This window comes from Cucurbita maxima, unplaced genomic scaffold (assembly GCF_002738345.1).
Source record: "Cucurbita maxima cultivar Rimu unplaced genomic scaffold, Cmax_1.0 Cma_Scf00003, whole genome shotgun sequence".
In the NCBI taxonomy this organism is placed as follows: Eukaryota; Viridiplantae; Streptophyta; class Magnoliopsida; order Cucurbitales; family Cucurbitaceae; genus Cucurbita; species Cucurbita maxima.
Genome location: NW_019272019.1, coordinates 470,551 through 481,350, shown reverse-complemented (window position 1 = coordinate 481,350; position 10,800 = coordinate 470,551).

Sequence of the window (10,800 nt, the reverse complement as noted above, 5' to 3'; positions counted from 1 at the left end):
TGTTCTTCTCCGATTTTGTTGTTAACCTCATTATGATTTGAATTAGGTTATACTAGAGAAATTTTAGAAAATTTGAAGCTCCTAACACAAGGAAAAGCTAGCTCGACAAGGCATGCGTCATCCATATAAATAATCATTCTTACTCTTCTAAAGTAATTCTTGCGCAAGGATATACTAGCATGCAAGCATATATTGCCTTAAATGGTAGATTATGCATGTTTAGGACTCTAAAAGGGCTATTTGGATGAAAATGGTATATATGTTAAGGAAAATTAGCGAACTGCCCCTAGGATGAGATTTTATGATGTATATCGATTTTTATACTTTCCGTTGTGCTAGAATTGAGGATAAGATACTATAATATGTGGTATGCGTGACTAATGGGTGTTATTTCCCCATTGAGTTTGTTTGAATGTTTAGATTATGATTTCCTTGCTGGTTGATATGAATATCTGCCTATTAAGCATGCATTAATGAGTAGATTATGTGTTTTCGTGCTTTAGGTGATTGATAGAAATATCTCCCTAACAAAGTATGCATGAGTGGAACAAGCTAAGATTATGGCACTAGAGCTAGAGCGGTTTACATGTTGACCTAGGCCAGTACATTTCTAATAGATCGAGCACTCTAGGATTATGAGTATCGATCATATGTCTAGACTTGGGTGCACCCAGAGAATGAACTAGCCCCGAGGAGCTAACCCCAAGCATCCTAAAAAATTCAAGATGAGGAATAAATCACCTAGATGCCCCTAAGGACCTAATAACCCTCCATGACATCTAATAATGATTAAGAAAGCTTTACAATAGTATGAAAAATATCATCGGAACCCCAAAGTTACTTCAGCTATTATTGAGTGTAGGGTCTAGTCAAGGCTGATGTTGCAATCATGTAAATTCATCTTGAAGAAGGACTTGAGATTACATGGGTAGTTAGCTCGAGATGAGAACTTCTATTGAGTGTACAAACGGATAAGGAAGAAGTTACGATTTCGTAAACTAGCCTTGGAAAAGATTTGGGGTTACACAAGTAGATGGCTTAGGGTGAGTGCTCCAATTAAGTGTAGGAATGGGATAAAGACTAAGACCGCAATTCTATAAACCGATCATGAAAACGAACTTGGGACTACACATGTAGTTGACTCATGATGAGTGCCCCTAGTGAATGTGAACACGGCGTCAAGCCTCCTGAATAGGGTCGTACCGGCGTAAATTTGTAATTGAGGGTGGAACGTGAAACCCTCAAAGTGTGTTGTATGTTGTATGTCACGAGCACAAGATTCTTCTCTAGTATGTGTTCTATATGGATGCGTAGAGAAAGATACTATACACATTTTTTTTTTTGCTATTGGTTTCCAGCCGCATAAGTGAGTGCTAGTCTGTAGTCAGACCTAACGGTACATATATGAGTCCACCTAGTAGATTCATATTTAAACAAATATTATGCATTCATCTTACCCAAAAAAAATAAAAAAAAGCATAGCCTAGGAATAGTTACGTAAAGATAGTAAAAGGCCCTAGAAGGGTATTTTTGGAAAAATAATTCTAAAAGAGTGAAATAAAAAATTTAACCCACGCAACATCCAATTTGAGAGCAATGCCCTCGTAATAAACCAAATTTAGAAAGATAGCCCTACAAAGTGGGAAATTGTAAAAATGGCCCATAGTTAACCAAATTGGAAATTAAGCCCCTCGATGGTGGCTTATTTGGAAGCTAGCTCACAAGATGACAAATTGATATTTTTGGTATAAAACGATGATTTTTTTGAGATAATTACCAAATTAATAATTAATAACTAAAGAAAAAGTTTGGGATAATTACAAAAATTATCAACCATGGGATGTTTGACAAGTGGAAGACTCTCATTGGTTGAATTCAAATTTACACATAAATGGTAAGGAAAATGATTGAATTTACGTGTTTAACCTCACATCCTCAACACCACCTCCAATAAAACCTAGATTTTTAAACCCAAATAAATGAATTAGAAGCTCAAATTATTCTTGCTTGAAAGAGCACAACCCTACCTCACTACTTTGACCGATTTTTAAAAAGTCAAAAGTAAAAGTTAGATTATGGGTATGTTTACTCACTTTTTTTTGAAAAAAAAATTCTTCTTCTATAGATCTCTTCGAGATTTTGATCTCTTTAAGTTCATAAGAAAGAGATCTACAAAACGCCAATGGTGCTCCATTAATAAAAACTTATTTGCATTGCTTTGTGGCAAGAAAAGAAACATATTTACTAAAGAAGTCATAAGCTAAAAGTCACTAGAACCCAAGAACCAAAAAGTTGACTATTTTGACTCAACATATTTTTGTGGTTTTTGAACCAAATGAATTAAAATGAGTCTCCAATGATCAATCATACTTAGGTGTTAGAGACGGTCATAGATTCACTAGAGAACGAATGAGTTACAGAGGTAGGAAGCGGTCTTTGTCGCGTGTATCGTAAAGACAATATGTAGAAGGTGAGTGACGTGGCAACGTAGGAATATACCACATCATTCTATTGCCTTTTCTTATATTTGTACATTGTTTAGATCGATTCATCCCTTTTTATACCGGTCTTACAATAATTTTTAATATTATAGAAAGTACATTCAACTCTGGATATTCTCAAGAAATTTGAGGAAAAACAGCTCCGGAGAGGTTATGAAAAGTGAACTCTAACACGATCGAACAGGTAAATGGCTACATGGAACGACCTTTGCTTACTATTTGGGTCGGTTCACCTATTTAGATTGTCTCTCACAATAATGTTTGAGTTTTACCAAACTAGACTCAATCGGGCATATATTTAAGCAATTTGAAAAAAATTTAGTTTCGGAAAGACCATGAATAGTGATCCCAAACACACTCGAACATGTAATTAACCATACGGAGTATGTTTCAAAAAATACTTGTAAGAGGAAGTCCATTTTGATAGGTTCATGGATATTGTGAAGGAAATTCATATAAACATACCACTAATGGAAGCTTTGAAGCAAATGCCACATTATGTGAAATTCTTGGACGAGGTGCTCACTAATAAGAGGAAGTAAGAAGAATTCAAGGTGATAGCACTAAATGGAAAGTGTAGTGCAATTCGAAAAAATAAAATCCCACTAAAGGAAAAAGACTCGCGCCCATTCGATATTTTTGTATCTATTGGAGGAAAAAAGTTAGGTCGAACATTATGTGACTTTAAAGCAACATAATGAAAGTAAAAAAAAAAAAAAAAAAAAAGTGAAAATTAAAATTGAAAAATTCCCTATACTAACCTATGATCTAGGAATTTAAATACAACTATTCTATGCATGTGTTATAGTCTTTACTTGAGGGTCGAGCTGTACAGGGGTGCCTTGCCTTTACCTAAAATGGAAGTAGCACATCGCTTGAGTATTTTAAGAAATACTAAGTAGGTGACCCCTATTTGAGTTTAATGCAATCACGTATAGTTTCATGAGTGGGACCTATCATAAATGTTTATTTTCATACAGTGGCTATTCTAATCGGGCAATTTGAATGTGTACTTAATTTCCCTACACACGGTCTACACGTGCGCGTATGGAACCACCAGTTGGTTCACACACCTCTTGGACCAATTTCTGGTCGAGCGAACCTGACCCTCTTCGAGCTTATCTTTGACACTCATGTCACGTTGATCTCTCGAATCTTGTGTAAGCCTCGACTTAACTTGAATGCATACTCTTGGTGTGTTGGATGATGGACCATCCTCCTCGGTTGCATCATGATACTTCTCAATCTTGGCCCTCCCATGGTCGGATGGGCGCCACTTGAGGGTCGCCCCTTGACTGTCTTGCGTGTGGGGGTCACAACTTATTTTTTTTTTTAGTGTGGTTGTGAACTCTTACCCATTTAACTTGGTCATCATCTTCGATAACTTTCTGGCCTCACAATCGTATCATTGATTGTGACACCAAGCAACAACTACCTAAGACTTCGCCTTTTTATGCTAAATAAATAAATTACCTATTCTTGCACCTTCCTCAAGTTAGAATAGTAACTACTGTTCATTGCTTCTATTGGCTAGAACACTAGACTATCTACTCATATAGGCTCCATGGGCTAGAAATGTGTAAGACCATGGTTCCCCACTACGCATAACCAAAGCTACCTTAATAGTGTATCTTCTATGACTCTTGGAGTCCCTTTATGGGTGATAACTAATTCCTATGTACCAAGTAAACCCTAACCCATGTTGATTAATTTATGAATAGGGGTTATGCCCAAACGTTCCTATAGGGTACCATGATCTAAAATGTTCCTATAGGGTACCATAATCATCCCAAAAAATTTGTATGACTCAATAGCTAGGTTTTAAGATCAACTTATCGTAAGACAATAGCCCATGATCTAAAATGGTCATAGCTCATGATCTAGGCCACACAACTATCGCCCAAATACTAATTGGGGACATATGAGCAAGATACTCAACCTACTCAAGTAAAGAAAAATAAATCAATAAAGTATGCTTAAGTACTTGTGGGATAATAAAACTACTTGTATTCACAATTCATGCAGCAAATACTGTACAAAAGAATATTGTGCTAAACGGTAAAGTTTTAGGTTTTCGGGGGTTATCTTTCATAATGCGGTCAATTAGGCTTCTAAATATGAATGTTAATCATTTGCCAAAGGTTCTAATCGAATCCTACAAGTATTTTTTTAAAACTTTCTCGAATTATTACTTACTAATTTGGTTGTATTTGGGTCCTCTATTCACGACTTTCCAAGGGCGGAAACTCCATCAAACTTCTTGAGTAAGTGGACAATAGTGCCTATTTGCAAGAAAAATAATTTTTTTTTTTTGAGAAATGGTCTTAAAGTATTTGAACCAATTCAAAAATGTGAGCAAAGGGTTGTCTATATAGTGGTTTACTTGTTTGGTCGTGTTCGTGTTCGTGATCGCTTTTTGCTACATTTTGTAAGTTATTTTCTCCTTAATTTTCTTGGGTAGGTACCAAATTGAGTTTATTTTCTCCAACATCAAATCAAAACTTAATGAGAACGTGGTATAAAAATGGTTAAACTAATCTATTTATTACTTAGTAGGTAAAAAACCTAAAGAGGATGATATGACAAGTTCTAAAGCTCGCACACCAGAAGCACATAAAAATCTCAACTTTGTATCCGCTAAAAATCATGTTTTTTCTCTTGATCAGTGAGCGTCTACTCTATTTCTTCACGAATCGTGTTGTTCTACACACCATGAATTATATAGGACTGATTTCAATTCATTTGGCTTATTAACGAGCTAGATATAAGAGGTTAAAATAAGGTACCTGAAAATGAACTTACCTAGATTTTCAACTTCAATTTGTTTTCGGATTAGGACCATACATTGCTTATTTTTTTTTTCACAACTTCTTCACTGGTTTGTTCCTTAACTTGCCCTAAAGCTATTTTTTTTCACTTCTTCACTAATTTGTTCCTTAACTTGCCCTAAAGCTAATGAAATAAGATCAATGTTATGACTCAAATGACGGAGAACGAATTTCGTGGTTTAAGTTGTGGATTTCAAAACTTACAAATTCATCGTTGGCCTTTGGGTTCTTCACCAAAGTTGCTCCTCTCCTTACCACAAAGTTTAACAAATTGGTTTTTAACCATGAAATTCATTGTGGAGGAGTAATTTTTCAATGTTTAGAAACTTAGGACCAAACTTGCCTAAAGAAACTGAGAGTCTTCCTTTGCTTATTATTCTTTGAGCTTTTCGTGCTCAAGATACTTTTGGGATAGATTTTACCTTCTAATTCTTTGGAATAAAAAACAACAAAATTCAAAACTTCTAATAGAAGGGCTTGACTGACAAAACTCTATCCTCCTATTAAGCTCTTTCCTCAGTAGTCTAAAGAGACCAAAAGTAGCCTTTGAAATTTTCTATAAAGGAAGATTTTTGAAGAAAATGGAGAAGGCTTACCCAAAAATTTTCCTTGAATTACTCTCGATTCTTTGCCTAATTTTATAAACGGGAAAAGTAGTGATGTAGGTTAATAATAACCAGCCTATGCATCATGCATACAAAATTCTTGACAGATCTTTCATACTTAACATAGCTTACACAACATGGTGTATGGAGGTTTATACATAAAATATTATCAGCATCATACTATTCTATAACAAGAAATAATCACATTATACCACAACTTATAAATATGGTATAACACAACATAGGGACACGAGGCACGTGTAATCGTACAACGTACAATTCGCTCAACTAAGTCAAAAGTCGAGCCACTTAACTGAGTAGCTTAAGTCGAAGTTGCTAATTTAACTATGGAGCTAGTCCAAATCTATCCTTTGAAATTCAAGTCAACTTATGAGAATTCACGACACCGGATTAGAACACGTTCAGCATTTTAATTTACCTAATGCCCACAATTAAACCTATAATTTATCTTAGAATTCTTTAAATTGGGCAAAAAGTGGCCATACTCATCTCAATTTCTTTTAGAAATACTAAAATGGGCTTCAAGAGGATTAAAAAAAAAAAAAACAAAAATGGAAGGTCTAAAAAACATTGGAACGAAGTGGTAGAGTCGAGCTATGCAATCGCTGAGGAGTAGAGCAGGTCACGACATTAGGTCGAGTCAACAGCTATGATCGGCACAGGATTTTCAAGCGAAAAAATCCAAAAGGATCAACTACAAAATCATGGTGGTTCTAAACGTTTCAAAGGCGGTGGATCATTTCTCTTAAGTCATGAGCCATGTGCGTTCATTTGGAGCAAGAAGCAAGCAACATCGAGCCTTCAATCACGAGTTATAAGCTTTTTCATTTTTTAGGTTTTGAGTTCTCATGTTCCTTCCAAATTGGAGAGTTATAGTCAATCATTTCCCTCCAAATTGTTTCTAATTCTTTCTAAATAAGATTAACCACAATTTTGGTGAAGGAAAGAAGGGGGCAAAATGCCCCAAATCTATTTCCCAAATTTGGGCTGCCATTGAAGTAATCCAGAGGAGGTTAAAAAATTCAATTCGATTTTACACGCGAATTCGTCGCGTGAGACCTATCCCAATCGGTTTCTGCACCTCCAAGAAACATTTCCATAGAAGACCTGAAAGGGTAATAGCTAACGCAATATCTACCACTCAAGAGTGTGAATAGATATGAAAATATTATTACTCAGCCAAAGAATACAGATTTAAGAATAAGAAATAGAATTGGGATCAAAGGTTCAATCTTCATTATTGATATTCACAACGTTTACATACATACAAGATACCAACTAATACCTACAAACAAGAAAAATATAAACTATTTAAATCTTGACAATAAAATAAAATATACTTCTAATCAAATCTAAAGATAAAAATATTCATTGAATCTAACATATATTCTATAACTAATATATTCTCCAAATATTAACGGATTATGAATATTTTGACTAATTCAAACTAACACTAAGTTTGCATTAAATTTTGACATATTTTGACTAATTCAAACTAACACTAAGTTTGCATTAAATTTTGACAGCCTCCGTTCTTGCAAGCTTATATTCTCAATAGCTCTCAGAGCCTTTACGAAAAACTTCAAACTTCACTTTCGCAAGTGCCTTAGTAAATATGTCCGCAACTTGCTCATTAGTCTGTATTTTCTGCAATTCAACATCCTGCATTAGCATTCTCTCAAACAAAATGATAATGAGTAGTCACCATTTCTTGAATAAGCCTCCTGATCAGCCACAAAAATCCTTGAGTAGCCATTGTAGCAGCTACATATTCTGCGTCACAACATGACAAAGCAACGATGCTTGGCTTTTTACTGCACCATGAAATTGCAACAGAGCCTGCTGTAAAACAAAAACCTCTTGTGGAGCATCTATCGTTTACGTCACCTGCCCAATTAGCATCCATAAAACCACTAGGATTTTTATCAGGTTCAGCACCCCGCCCCACGGGTCCAGAGTTATTGAAACTCGGCTTCCTCCAGCTCCTCTCTGTTTTGTCCTCAGCAGCCTGACCAATTCCATTGCCAAAGCTCTTTTTTCCAATGGCGTTGGATTTTTCAGTCTTCTCACCTGACACTTCCATAATTTTCGACTCTAACTCCTTGTCAAGTTTTTTCCAATCATGTTCTTTCTCAGCTAGAACCTCTTCCCTCGGCCTCACCATTCCAAATGGGTTTGAACTCTTGGACCTCGCCGTCGTCCCTAATATATTTGACGACTTCACACATTCACCGGCAGCGTACGTGGCTGCAGATTAAGCTTCGGTCGACTACCACCACCCCCGCTACCCGAATTACCTTCATCTTTCTTCCTCCTATTTTCACCAAAGACCCTTGACAAACCCCACATCGAGTTAGATGAATCATCGAATACCTGTTACTCCTCTCATACGAACCATTCGAGCCATAATTCCTAAATCCACCACCAACACGACCGAAATTTAAACCTTTCTGGCATCTTCCCTTCCCTCCATAATAATCAAAGCCATCCCTCCCTGAATTCCGATCTTTTGATTCCTCCAATTCTGGTGAGAAAGAGTTGTAGGCTTCAACAACTTTGATTCCATCTGATTGAAGCTTTTCCATAGACTTAGCGAGGTTACTTCGGGTTTGGTTGGATTTAGACACCATGTACAGCTGACCTTGAGCATCTGAACTTCATTTATGGCAGAGGCCAATGCAGGAGCATCCATTGCGTGCTGCTTTTGAACAGCTTCGAGTTTGGACTTCCATGCCCGATTGCGATCTTGAGAAAGTTTGTGCAGTTCTTGAACACGATCTTCCTCAGAAGCGGAGAGCTCAAACACCTGCTATTGGGATTCTTCAAGCTTTGCAGGCATATCTGATAGTTGTTTCTTTTCTTCTTCTTCTTTCGGTTGGGATTGATTTTTGTGTGATTCAGATGCACTTAGTTGATCACTTGTTTTCTTCAGTTCCTTCTAGAGTTGAGAAAGCCGTGATTCCAATTTAGAAACTTTGTTGGGCCTTTTACTCTTCTTTTGACAATGTGGAAAAACATCTGATAGAAGAGTTTTGTTTCCAGTTGCATGATGAGAACAATCTTTAAATGGCTTCTTTGACAACTCCTCACTCCTTAATTGATTCTCATTGCTTGAAGAAGACTTTGGGAAAAACTCGTTGCTGTTAGTCATTTGCTTTGGGGAAAACTCGTTGCTGTTAGTCATTTGCTTAATCAAACCTTCTTGATTGGAAAAGATATTCACCAGCTCAATTACTGTAGGCTGATTTGCCCACCCTTGTTTTGAGGAAATAAAGGGCATAAAATCTTTTCGTAATCCACGAATAAGATGACGCTGTAATCGAGCACCACTCACTGGCTCCTTAGCATCTAATTTTGAAATTTTAGAACACAGATTTTTCACTTTAAAAAAAAAAATTTCAACAGAAAAATTCCCTTGAGTTACCATAGCTAGTTCATTCTCTAGAAATTGCAGTCGAGCGGTATTTTTCTTAGTGAACAACTTTTGAAGTGTTTCCCATACTTGCTTTGGTGACTTTAAATCACGAACGTGATCAATATACTCCTTGCTAATCAAAGTTTGCAAGGTAAATAAGGCTTTTTCAAATTTGATCTTCCATTGTCGACGTAATTTTGCATTCTATGGAGTATCTGTTGTTCGCATTTGATCTTCCATTGTCAGCGTAATTCTACATTTCGTGGAGTATTTGCTGAAATTTTTGTATCACCTTCCATTAAATCCCACAAATCTTCCCCCAGTAGATAAGCTCCCATGCATAACTTCCAATAACTATAGTTATTGCAAACAAGCTTTTCCATAGCTGTACCCATAGAAGCACTTTTCCCATTCATCTCGTTTAATAATAATATCAAACCGTACCAACTTGGCTCGAATACCAACTGACGCAATATCTACCACTCAAAAGGGTGAATAGATATGAAAATATTATTAAGATTTAGGAATAAGAAATAGAATTCGAATCGAAGGTTCAATCTTTATTAATATTCACAACGTTCAAATAAATACAAGATACCAACTAATACCTACAAATAACGAAAATATAAACTATCTCAATCTTGACTATAAAATAAATTATACTACTAATCAAATCTAAAGAGAAAAATATTAACGGAATCTAAGATATATTCTATAACTAATATATTCTCAAAATATTAACTGAATCTCAGATATATTATATAGTTAACATATTCTCCAAATATTAACTGATTATGATTATAAATATGAATATCTTGACTAATTCAAACTTACTTTCCCTAAATTTTGACAATAACTCCAAGAGTGTTCTCAATTAGAGAAATATAATATCATGCAAGTTTTGGGGGCAAATCAAACTCTTATTTCTAGCCCATTTTATTTAAAATTGAGGTTTCGTTAGACTTAGGGAACTAAATAAAGCATATCTGATGAAGGAATTGAGGGGTAATTCGTTGAGATCAAGCTGCCTAGGAGGATCAACTCTACATTTTAGATTCAGATGCAAACCGAAAGTTTGAATTCAATAGTAGCCACAGTTGTCATCTTAAATTAATTCATTTAGTTTGAGGGGAATATAAGGAAGAATTCTTCTGAAAAAAATTGTGGCCTTAATATGCAACAAAAATCGTACTCAATAAACCCTAAAATTGAGTATTCCACCAAGTTTGGAAGCTGATAATTTAGGATACAGTCCATGAAAAAAGGTGAGATATTTCCCCCTATTTCTTTCTTGAGACTCAATCTTTTAAGTTTCATGAAAGAATTGAGGGGAGAAATGTAAGGACTCTAGATTTCTACTAACTTAAAGTCGCTACCGTATATATAATATAACTTCTTATGCAGAAATAATCAATTAAATCATCTCCATA